The sequence below is a fragment of the Artibeus jamaicensis genome, unplaced genomic scaffold (assembly GCF_021234435.1).
Source record: "Artibeus jamaicensis isolate MK-2021 breed Jamaican fruit bat unplaced genomic scaffold, CSHL_Jam_final contig_482, whole genome shotgun sequence".
NCBI lineage: Eukaryota > Metazoa > Chordata > Mammalia > Chiroptera > Phyllostomidae > Artibeus > Artibeus jamaicensis.
In genome coordinates, this window is record NW_026521857.1 from 6,016,000 (window position 1) to 6,029,005 (window position 13,006).

At 40.4% G+C, this 13,006-nt stretch overlaps 1 protein-coding gene across 8 annotated transcripts in view; it reads right to left on the reverse strand.

The window, feature by feature from the left end:
- ATXN1 (ataxin 1) overlaps window positions 1-13,006 on the reverse strand; it is a 386,007-nt gene that overhangs the window by 233,767 nt on the left and 139,234 nt on the right. For all 8 annotated transcript variants that reach the window (XM_053668262.1, XM_053668256.1, XM_053668255.1 and 5 more), the window contains one exon: window positions 11,397-11,524. The gene's annotated coding sequence lies outside the window, so the exon portion shown is untranslated. The remainder of the gene's footprint in view (window positions 1-11,396; window positions 11,525-13,006) is intronic.

Genomic DNA, 13,006 nt, shown 5'->3' on the forward strand with positions numbered 1-13,006 from the left:
AATGTTGTATACCTGAAACTGATACGGTAGGTACCAATTTTACCTCACCTAAAAAGGAAGGAAGGAAGGGGCCCTGACCACTGTGGCTCAGCTGGTTGAGTGCCATTTGCAAAGGGAAAGGTTGCCTGCTCAATTCCTGGTCAAGGCACAAGCCTGGGTGTGGGTTCAGTCCCTAGTCAGGGCATGTTGGAGAGGCAACTGATTGATATTTCACTCCCTCCCCTCTCTCTAAAAAAAATAAATAAACTCTTTTAAAAATTAAAAAAGAGAAAGGAAAGACGGAGTTAGAACACAATTGTTAAGAAACATAATTTAAAATGATGACAGAGAGAAATGGAGAACTTCAAAGACCTTCAAAGACTTTTAATATGTAAATCCAACTACTGCCAGCAATAATCAAACGTGCACATCCAAGTGATCACAAGGTGAATACACCCCCTCCTTCACCCCTATCCCGAAGTTACTCAAGCCCCAAGAGGAACTCCAACTCTATGGTCACAATTGCCAATGAGGAGCTACCAGCCCACTGCAGAGACAAAATATCACCTTTGACCTATACATGGAAATCTGTGAAATAATCGACAAAAGGACTGTAGAAGCTCTTTCCTAAATAACAGAGGATGAAGAACGAGCCCAAGATCAGAAAATACTAACACAGCCAAGCCTGTGCAAAAGAGCATTAATTAAGGGTCTGCTCAATGAGTAACATTATCCAAAACAAGTCAAAAAGGACCTGAAGATTAGGAACTTGAAACTTAAACATGCATATTTATTTTTCAATTTCATTTTCTATGCAGTTCATTGTATTTTTATGGCATTTAAATTTTTGTGTTTGAGACCTTTGGGACCCAAAGATCTCTGGCTTCAGAGTTAAAGGAGTGTGTGAGGGCTTTTCCCAAGGAGAACGGTGATTTCACAGAGAGATTTTTTTTTTCAGTGAGTAGAGTCCAAACAGTCGGCTTGAAATCTTTGTCAAGCAGAACAACGCCAACTTGAAAAATACTCTAACACTGTTCATGGCTGCTACCAAGAACAGAGAAAACCCCTCCCTTCTTTTTATTTGAAGGACAGAGACCCCTTAGGTGGGTCTGACCCGATCACCTATAAATTCATTCAGTCCAGCTCAGGCCATGGGCTTTCCTGCTCCACACTTCACTGTACAGACATTGTGTTTATATACTCTTTTTAATTCTCCTTCTTTACCTAGAAAACATCATTCTTCAGTGCAGGTGCTCATATCTGCTGAGTGAATTGTTTCAATTATGAACACAGCATCACCTCTTCTGTAAACTTGACCCAGGCATCATCTTCGACTCCTCCCTCTACACACCCCACGGCCATCAATCACCAAGGTCTATGATTCCACCCCTTCAAATACTCATGGGTGTGTTGCCTCTTTTCCTTTTCCTGACTCTCCACCCCTCCCAACACAGGCCCCAAATAAATAGGCTCTCATTGTCTGTTTCTAATTCCCAGCTCACCTACTGCCACCTCTCCCTATTCCAGCCACCCTGGAGCCCAGTCACCAATTTCACAGATATACCATGTCATTGAGTCTCTTCCTTGAACAAGAACTTGTAATTCTGCATCACTTATCGCATTACCTTCAAACTCCTCTGCCTGGTCTTAATGATCCTCGACCCTCTGTCTTCCCCACAGCTGTCCAGCTTTCTTTCACACTGATCTTCGGCAAAAACGCACACTTCACTCAGCCAGCCTCTCTAACATCAGCCATCTGCATCCCTTCCTCACGCCTTTGTCCCTGCTGTCCCTGTACCTAGAACAACCCCTCAGTGTGCCCCACCCATCATCTCTCCACCTCCTTTCAGTATCTTGTCAGGCTGTCCTCCTATGAAACTTTTCCTGAACACCCCAATCACTAACTATCTCTCAGTCCCCTCAACGCCCACTCAGCCCAGAGTTGCATGTCCGTATGCATTATTGGTGATGCTAATCTTGATGTTAAGGTGGTGCCTGCCAGCATTATCCAGGTAGTGTTATATTTTTCCCCTTATAATTACAAAATATCTTAGAGGGAGATACTTTGAAACTCTGCAAGCATCCTGTTCCTGCTTAAACTTTTGCCCACTAATTCTAGCTTCCATTGGTAGAATTTTCCTATGGCAATTATTACTATGGGTGCTGTGATACTTCTGTTACTCCCACGTTTATTTATTAATAAACTGGAATTCCTCTCTAAGGAAGTTGTCTCTTTTGCCCCATTTGTTTACTTATTCAGTTATTTATTTATATACTATGGGCTCATGTATATTTATTTTATTATTTGTGTTATAATCCAATATTTATTTCATTACTCAAGTTGTTCTAACCCTTAGCTAGATTGTACATCACTTCAGAGTAGATATGACTAGGTCTTAAACTTCTTAAACATTATCTCTTGTGCCTAAGACCATGACAGGCACATAGTAGGCATTGGATTCATTCATTCATTCATTCATTCATTCAACAAATAATGTTTATGTATTGTCTCAGGTGCTACAGCCACAACATTTTGACTAAATATTGTTACTAAAACATTTAGTGAATCAAAAATTCCTTTTTTTCAAGTGGTTTACAGTCTAGTTAACAGAGACTCATGTTCATCTACAAGCTCCTGATAAAAGCATTTGGAGAGTACAATGATGGTTTAAATGTGAATATAGTAAAGTCTACCTAGAGAAAAGGGGGGTAAAGTGACAGGTAGTATTCTGGGGGTTCAGGGGGTGAGAAAAGAAGTATTCTGTGCCCATTTTATGCCACTGTTCACTCTATAATAATAAGTGGGGATATAAAACACCCAGCGGCAGATGCTATCACACAGTTAGCAAGTACAACCTGCATCTGCATCTTCTAAACTAATTCCTGAAATCAAACCTCAAGGGCATACTTTTTAGAAGGAGTCAATGTAGTAAACATAGACTCTTTATACAGGGAAATGTTCCATACAAGCAACTGTAAACCTACCTTTGCCCTGCCCTGTATAGTGACTATGTGCTTTACTAGGAAGACTGGAAACAGCTAAGGTAAAAAAATCTGCGAAGCCACTTGTCCTAATCCAGTTTCATAGTTTTTATTCCTTCGCAGGGAATAATGAAGGGCAAATAAGAGGCATCACCAGTCAAAGACAGACTCTCTAAGCTTCTTTACAGAATTCAGGGTTCTCGTGCCGCCGCTACCGAATGTTCCAAACACGGCTTATTCTTTTCTCCGAGTGGAAGTGCGGCCTTGCACACGTCCTTGGGAATCGTAAACAGACGACTGGGGCACATTTCATGCCACTGTGCAACATTCTTCACCCAAAGCATTTTGAATTCCAAGCGAGCAGAGACACATCTAAACTACGCTGCCGTGTTGCAAGATCTGCTGACAATAGAGAATTTGTACTTTCACACAAGTATTGACACTTAAACCTCTTAATATTTAACTCCTACTATTGTTCTAAGTGATGAATAAGCAAACTCTCTCCTGCACACACAAGATGACATCATGCATCTTAATTACATGAGTAAATGCTGCCGAAAGGAAGTTTACTGGAATTTTATTTTAACTGTTTCATGTCACCCTTTCTAATTAACATCAGGTTTCTCTTCCATGGTATGGGGTACACAACAGTTGCATATACGTTCTGTGTCTGTGGATATGGGCACGAATGCTACGTAATTGTGAACACACACACAGATGCTTGCACTCGCCCCACATTAGTATCCATTAACAGAATGCCCAGCTTCTTCAGCATCTGCTTCCTTTATTCTCTGCAATCCCCCCTTTGACAGACATGATATCTTATTATCTGATGATATTGTTATTTCTCTGTTAGCAAATGTTTCCTTTTTTTAAACTTCTGTACACACTGCTCAGTATTTTTTAATTTTATCCACTACAACTCCATGTTCCTATTCTAATATAATAGTTACTCTCACACCAGAAAAATCTAAAGAAGTATACATTTTTCTTCAACTGCATTTGTTTACTAGGTATATTTCTTAAGTCTTCCTTCCCAGTCACTTTTCTTTACCAAGAGCCTTGAACGAAACAGAACGCTTGTCTGGTCTGCTAGCTCACCCTTTCTGAGCCATTAGAATGGTGCCTTAACATAATTTCTCAGCATAGCCATTCTGATGTCATACACACTGAACCATGATATTATCCTATGCAGGGGGCAAAAGGCAGAGGTGGCTCTAAAAAGAAAGATCTATTTCAGTGCCAACAGAGCCCAATAATTAGACCACTGGAAAAGACAGAGAGAGAAAAATCACAAAAGTTACAGTTCAGTGGGATATCAGACAAGCCCCCCACCCCTCCAGGGTCTACGCAGGACGCCCCACCCATGGTCACCACAGAGCTTTTAGGGATGAAGCCCACCCTGTCTCAACAGTACAGATAATCAGACTTCGGGGCACACTGTCCACCCTTCTCATTGCTCGATCCCACTTTCCCTGCTGTTCTAATTAGATTATTTTGGAATCTGCTATTTCTGTCTTACTCCCTTCCCCAAACTGTCATATAAGCACTGCAGCTTGCCTATTCCACAGCTGCCAAACTTCACTCCAGAGATGGCAGTATTTCAGTGGCAAGCCAAGTGATGCCTCCTCTGTCTCATCTGAATACTCAAGGGGTTAAGCATCTGGAATGGGGTTGCCTTTGTGCAGAAAAAGGAGAGTTTTGTTTTGTTTTATCATCACCTCTGGAGGAGCAGGTCCACCTGAGCATGAGGGAGGAAACAAACCTAAAGCACACTATGCATACACTCAAAAGCACGGAGAGAGTATAAACAGTGACTGGGACTTTCACAGGCCCCTTTCTACAGGGATTTCAAAGGCTTCAAACATCAAGGATCTAAAATGATGATCATTTTTAGAAGTAAAAGAAGCCCCTGAGAGTAACCCACTCATGTTATAGACACAAAACTGGGAGGCACAGGTTAAGTGAGTACCTTGTTCAAAGCCCTCATAATCCCCGGACCAAGGGCGTTCCACTTGAACTTGGGTTTGGCCACATGCCACTCAGAAGACCGCATCTCTGCCAGGGAGACCAAACACAGCCCAAGCTTCTAAAGCATACAATATCAGCACTAAATTTCTTGTTTTATTTCATTTTAGATACTCAAGAAAATCTGTACCAGAAAAAAAAGCAGAGATGTAGTGGCAGCAAATACTTATTGAATATAGAGAAGAAAGAATATTTCTGAAGAGAAAACAGAGGGGACACAACATAACTGCCAACTCATAGAAATTAACTTCCAAAATTTTACAAAAACATTCAATGAAAAGTTAAACAGCTGATACATTTCTCATTTCATCTAAAAAGATACTCCTTTTCGGCAGATAGGAGCATGAATCTCTTGTTTCTTGCTAAGTCAAATAGAAAAGCCCATTACTCCCTGGAAGTTCTGTATATTATTTCTAGATCTAACATTAATAATAATGGTTCCTTTAGTAAAGAACAAACAACAAATGACTCACTGTTTGAACACCAGGGAAATGAAAGGCACTAAGGATACTGAGCGGGGGGGCCTTCCACCTCTAAATGGTGTAACATCGAGAGCTATACTATGTAACATTCTAGAATTTAGAAAACATATTTAAATGCTCCATCACCTTTGATATACTCTAAGAGGGAAAGAAGGCAGTAATTTGAAAGGTGCTGCAGAATACTGACACTTGGCTATTTCCACTTCCACTTCTGCTTGCGCTCTGAGTAGCAGCCTGACGGCACCCAGAGGGCGCCCAGCGCTGCGTCGGGGGGGGGGGGACCTCCACTGTGGGGTCCCGGCACCGAAACACAAAATGTCAGGCTTTGGTACCAACCGTTTCCTGCTGTTTGACTTGTTCAGATGACAAAACATTCTACCTCACTTCAGGAAAGGGAAAATAAGTATGTGAATGTTTGCACACTGACACAGTAAATCATATTATTTACCAGACTTTCAAAGAATAAAATGCTTTATACACAAGTCTGGTAAATTACTTTAGAAACAAATATATACCAAAATAGATCTGAAAGCTATGCCTACATTTAAAACTCTATGTACTCGTGCGTCTTTGCCTCTGCCCTTTTTATTTCGTGTGTCTCAAAATAACACCTTCCCCCAAACTGGCTACGAATGGAATTACAGAGGTTACTTTCAGACTGAACGTACTGGAGTGGAAAAGGGAAGAACATATTTGTGTTGAAAGATGATATTTGAAAAGATCGCTATTTTGAATACTTAAGGAGCATCAATCAGGTTTTCTTCACCATGGAAATGTGCACTACAAATCCCAGAATGCAGAGTGTGTTTGTGATTGGGTGGGTTGGATTTGGGAGTGGGAGGGACAACTAAGCCAGACTGACCAAAGAGAGGAAAAGCATTACATAAAGCACAGACTAGAGGGCTGAGCCCCAGAAGAAAGCAGTTGAGTAGGGAAGGACAAAAGAGAGGAAAAGCAAATGACAGTAAATCGAAAGCCAAAAAATGTAGCCTTTACCAAACCCGTGTTGAAGCTCAAAGGACATAAAAGAAACCTCTGAGTGGATTTTGTTATTTAAGAGACCACTAAAAGCACCCAAGATTGGATAGAGGAAGGTAAAATGAACCACAATCCCACAAACAAGCTGAGTGAAAGGACACCAAATACTAAAGAGGCCAAGATGTGACAACTAGACAGACTATTCTGATCCGGAATTTCAACCTGAGCTCAGTTAACTAAATAGTGTTACCTACGCTTGTACACAAAAGTTAGAAGTAATTCTATCATTAACCTCCCTCTCCGGCGTGAACGATGGTGGGCCAGGTAAGGAATGGGATGCCGTGTGCCAGAGCTACAGTAAGTAAACATGCTCTGCTGGAGCCCCCACCCCCTCCTTCCTCCAGGTGGTGGCTGGAAAAGCAAGGAGCACCATCTGTCAGAGCCACCCACTCTTCTGTCTAACATACCTTCCCAGTTGCAGAGTAAAACATACCCGTCCCAATTTCCTAAAATATGGATTGTCAATAGCATTCATAATGTAGATGGCCTAAACTGAAAGATCAATAGCTGCATGATTTTTAATGGCCTTGACAATTGTACATTCAAGCAAAGTTTTATAGTTGTCTGCTCTCCTCACCGTCTTTATTTTCCTATGTGGTTCTGCTGTCAACGGTCGCAACCCCACCGCCGGGCCCTGGCTATCCTCTCTCTGGCTTTCTCTGCCTGGTGCCTCCCAGATCAGTAGGTCTTTCTCCACTGGTTTCTCCAGCTTCTCATCTTAGAGACGCTCTTGCTTACTTTTATTTTTTTCTTTCTTTTAACCTTGGTGGTAAGTGGTGTCATAACATTATTATTCTTTAAATATATATATGTGTGTGTGTGTGTTTTAGTCCATTCAAATTGCTGTAACAAAACTACCGTAAACTAGGTGACTTGAACAACAAACATTTATTTCTCGCGATTCTAAAGGCTGGAAAATCCAAGATCAAGAAGCCAGCAGATGCAGCCGCTGGCGAGGGCTCACTTTCCGAGGGCCGTTTGCTCCTGTCCTCACGTGGCGGAGCAAGGGGAGCAGCTCCCCGAGGTCTCTTCCCCAAACCCTGTCTGCTCGTACCAGCCCACTGAGGGCTAGAATTGCAACGTGAGCTTTAGGGCGACACATTCAATTCATAAAAATAATACATTAAGCAATATATTTTTTCAAAAGAATGCAGTATTGTCAAATATGGAGAAACAGGCCTATGTGGACAGGCCTGACAGAATATTATCTTGGTATAACATCAGACAAAAGTACACTGTACAAAGGATTGTATTTAAAATAACTGACTGGACAGTGTGGGCACTGACCACTGGGCGAAGGGGGGAAAACTGGGACAACTGTAACAGAATAACAATACAAAATTTTTTAAATATTATATGTTTATCTACATAGATGGCATCATCTGGATGAGTGTTTCTAAAACTTTCTTTTTGCAACTGGACATGTCGTCTAGCTGATTTAACATCTACATAACATATCCATGATTTATTTATTCATTCTACTACTGATGAATATTTAGAGATCAAACTTTACTATTTCAAAAAATCTGCAGCAAACAGGCTTCTGCATATCTCCTTGTGCACATAGGTTAAGCCTGTCTAAGGTTTACACCTACACTTACGTTCTCAATGATCTTCTTGCTTCCTTTCAGAATGGTCCCATTCAGCCCTCCTGTCCACCCCAACCACGTTAGGATGCTGCCGACTATGCCTCCCTTAAAAAATGCAAACACCATCAGGACAGGACTTGTGTTTGCCTTGTTCTGTTGCATGCTTCCAATGCTTAGAACTGTTCCAGCACATAGTAGCCCCCAACAGAAGTATTTGCTAAATAAACAAATGAGTGATGAGTGGCTGAATGAGATTAGAAGTTAAAGACATTATCTCAGTTTCTTACAATTCAGAAGCTCTGTGAAGCTCTGCTTTCACACTGTACTGGCAAAGTCCCTAGGCACCCTGAAGGCCCATGGGACTCGATGGGGACTCAATGAGTTAAGTTTGCAACACTGATTTGGCCTGATCTTGCAGAGAGGTTTCCTACACCATTGCAAAAAAATGGTTCTATTACAGAGACCACCAAAACCCGCTAAACCAAAGGTCCTACACCACAACACAGTGAAATATGCCGAACTATCCCCACTCAGCCTCCCCAGAGAAATTCATCCTGGTAAGCCTTTGCTGATCAACGTGTCTGCATTTCTGCACACTAGCCAGTGATTTGCAGTGAGAGAACCATTTCTTCCTCTCTGTTTGAGTCCCTATTGATTCTGTACTTGAGGAGGAATCTAAGTGCTTTCCAAATACCAAATGTTCCATATGGTAGTGTTATTAGCATTCTCACTACCGTGACGTTTGGCCTTTCTACTACACTCAGGGGCTGCCTCGCCGGAGTTTGGCAGAACATTACGAACTCCTTTGCTGACCTATATTGGCTGACACATTTGTTGTCATGTCTCCTGTTATGAAATTATTACTTTTGTTCAAATAACATATGTATGTGGGTAAATACAAGTTTATTTTCTTATTCATCCTCACAATCACTAAGAGAATATTTATGACCCATTAAAGAGGAATTCTTAAGCTCAACTGGTTAATAAGGAATTCAGGTGTTCCTCCTGTTTTGGAAAATATGGAGCTGCTCAAATTAAACTGGAAATGAATGCAGCACCTACGTACATAAGAAGTGCAGCATGTCCAGTAAAGAGCATTAGCTGAAGTCAGATAAGTCATCTTGTGTTTGTCTCCTTAATACCAAGTCATTCTGTGGCCCTTTTTCCTTCTACTTTTTGACCTTACGATGCAGCTCTTGGTGAAGGGACTTAAAACCCCACCATTATTTTCCCCTTTTGTTTATGTAGGATAAAGCATACGCTTCCTAAAAGACTGGGGTCTCTCATTCTATTCTCTCTTTCACTTATTCAACGAAAGGAAGCTCCTTCAGTAACGGGGAAAGGAGATGAGGCTAGTAGGGCAGCTCATGTAGGGAGACGGTTAGACTCTCCACATGCAGCTAGAGAGGTCAGAAAGCTTGCCTGACCCCAGGCACCGGCTGGACCTCGGGAGCAAGACAGCGGGGTTGTGATCAGGTTCTGCTCTCGCAGGGCGGCTGCTCTGAGGGTCCCAGCAGATGACAACTGGGATAAATGGGTCTCTGACTTGCAGACTTTAGTCAGGCAGTTTCTCCGGGACTAAAATTTCACCAATAATCCACATTAAAGAAATCAGGATATATATTAAACTTTCTTGGATAACAGGAGGATGAAAACAAAGAAGAAGGGGAAAAATGTAATTGGGATTAAACTATAGTGAGAATCATACTTTGCTTTCTTTTTTTTTTTTTGCTTCTCTAATGACCCTTTTCTCTGATCATCAGATCATCTTTCAAAATAGGATTTATAACAATTTTCTATGAAATTGATATGAGGATTATATAAATTGTATAAACTTAGACATCAAGAGGGAACATTAACTTGTCTGACATCACACCTCAACAAAACAGCAGAGCTGGAATCTGAACGCAGGCAGTCAGGAGCCCTGCCATCTTCTAATGTGATCTACAGACTCTGATTAATATGGTGCCACCACGATTATGTCTAATCATGCTCCCAATGTTCTGTGTGTATGTGTGTATACATATATATGTGTGTATAGGTATACACATGTCTATGTGTACATACATGTATACACATATCCACATACTTTAACTAACAAGCAGTACTACTTCAGACCCATGTTTAGTTAAATACAGGGCTATTTATTAAATACCTTTTTATTCTTATCAAAGAAAGAAAAACTATGTTTTCCAGCAAAAAAAGCATTCCTACCCAGTGATCTCATGGTTGTCTTAAAATACATGTCCATAAAGGGGGAAAATCTTAAAATTTCCTAGAACCCTTTCATACCTTCTTGGTTTAGTACTATTTGTCAAATGTCAAAAACTGGTAAGTTTCATGCATGCTACTATCTACAGCAGGAAGGTTCTTAAAAAAACCATTATACACAAATAAATGCCCTCCCCTGCAAAAAATAAATAAACAATAACCACGGAGATGCCATCTCACAAAATCAATTGACAATTACATTGTTCTTTCAAAATTCTCTGCACTGGAAAACTGTAATAAGTAGGTACTCTCATACACTGCCTCTGGAAATATAAACTGGTATGACTTTATTAGAAAGTAATTTGGCAACAAGTAGCAAAAGTTTTAAAACTTGAAAACTCCTAAAATCAATAATTTACTGCTAAGGAAGTACTTTAAGGAAGCATGAATAATGGCAACTAATATAAAACTATAGAAACACTCTTGGTAGCATAAGAGCAAAAAAAAACCAAAACAAACAAACCCCAGAATCAAATTAAATGTCCAACTGGAGGGGATCAATTAAATGTATTTCAGGATATGAATGCAACAGTATACTATGCAATCATTAAAAATAATGGTGCAGATAAATATGTTGCTATGAAAAGATGTTCATTATTACGCTCAGCAGGACAAAAATGTTAGATGAAAGGTGACAGAATATGTTATATTGTTCCTTACACAACCTGATGGTAGTCCTTCTGGATGAATTTATAAACACCATCATCGGCATCATCCCTTTCTTATCAAGCAAGGGCTTGTCATCCACCTTAATCAGTGATCTCAACATAAACAGAAGTTATTTTCTTTATCACAAATAAGGGGTTCCACTTTCATAAAAGACACAGAAAGAATAAGTAGATAGAGAATAAGTAAATCTACAAATGCTTATGTTGTGTTTTGGCGTGTGTGTGTGTGTGTGTGTGTGTGTGTGTGTGTGTGTGTATGTAGGAGAATAGGTATGTAATGTACACATCCCCACCATTATCTTGGGGACTTTACAATTAAAGGATAGTTATTTTTGGCTAAAGATTTTAAAGCTATTTACCTGTACCATGTGCTTTCATCACAATGGAGAGACAGAAGCAGTCAGCTCCTTCCCAGCAGATCTTTTCACACGGACTTTGCTTGAGTAGAAAGGGCGGTGGTAGAAAACTCAACGTAAAATGCCTAGACCTGTAATTATAAAAACAATATTCCCACTGAGTGAGGCAGCTTGCCGTGGCCTCCATCCACATTAACTGAAGTCAGAGGAAGAAAGCACACTGCTATAATACCTCTCTCTCTCTCTCTCTCTCTCTCTCTCTCTCTCTCTCACACACACACACACACACACACACACACACATTTCCAAGGGTAACAGGGTTTCTGACCTTAGAGATGTCACCATCAAAACGAGCCTGTTCCTTCCCTTCCTTCCTCCCTGACGATTACAAAGCTTCAGAGAAATAAAAAATAGTTCTTCTCTAGGAAATTTCAGGAACATTACCGAAATTGATGCTCTCTAAGATTCCTTCTAGCCACAAAGTTAAGCCAATTCAGTACATGTATTCATTATAACAGCCTGACTTTCACTTTCAAAATGGTACATGCCTCTGTTGATGACTCAGGTGGAGCACATTGTTGATATTCAAGATCATCACTAACATTTATTGAACGCTTATTTTGTTCTTGGCACTGTGCTAATACTTTATACACATTACTCTATTCCATCACACTCTTATTAACAACAACAACAAAGAGAGAGCTAATAGATGTTGAAGCCAGGATTTGAGCTGTATTGTATTGTATCATTCACTGAGACCAATACTGTACCATCTCTCCAAAACTGACCTTGTTATCAACACTTCTGTATTCATCATAACAATGTTAAACATCATATCAATACCATGTTGTTTTCCCCCAGAGCTGAGACATCACCTAAGTCAGCATTGCTCTTTTTGGATTTGACTGTCCTTTAATTTTAATTCCCTAAGCCAAACTGAAATCAGTGTATTCATGTTACAATTAAGAATAAATTTATAGTTACTTTAGTGAATTAAAAATGTTGACTAATCTCATATCTGAGATTAGGGAAAAAAACATATCAGGTTTAAGGAAAAACCTAAAATCCAGGTCCTACCTAAATGGCTAAATTTTACTAGGAAGAAGGCAGATAATAAAATCAAGAGGTGTATGTGAATCCCTAATTTAAGATACAAAAATAAAGAGAAATTCCCATCCATTATCATATACTTGTATATCATAAACAAGATGTGTTTGTTTACCAATTTACAAAGTCCACATACATAAGTCTTAGAATCACTGCGGCACAAAATAGATAAGAGCACATTAAGATACCAACAGTTATTTATGGGGCATCTACTGACTCCCTTCTGTATGCCCATACACACGTAGGTATTGATGTGCACTATTCTGAGTGTGCGTCTGTGCCTCTGTGCATGCCACACCCTTTGATTAGCACAGCTCTCCACTGGGCACAGCTTCTCAACATGGCACGGCCCCTCAGGCCTGGGGGCGCATGTTCGCCTAGGCCTCACTGCTAAGACTTCTCCCAAAATCACCCACCTTCTTCACCAAATGACTGTGGACCATTTTCTCCTTCAGCTCTCAGCTCAGTGCTATTCTCCTAGGAGTCTTCCTGACCTCTCTGGCCAG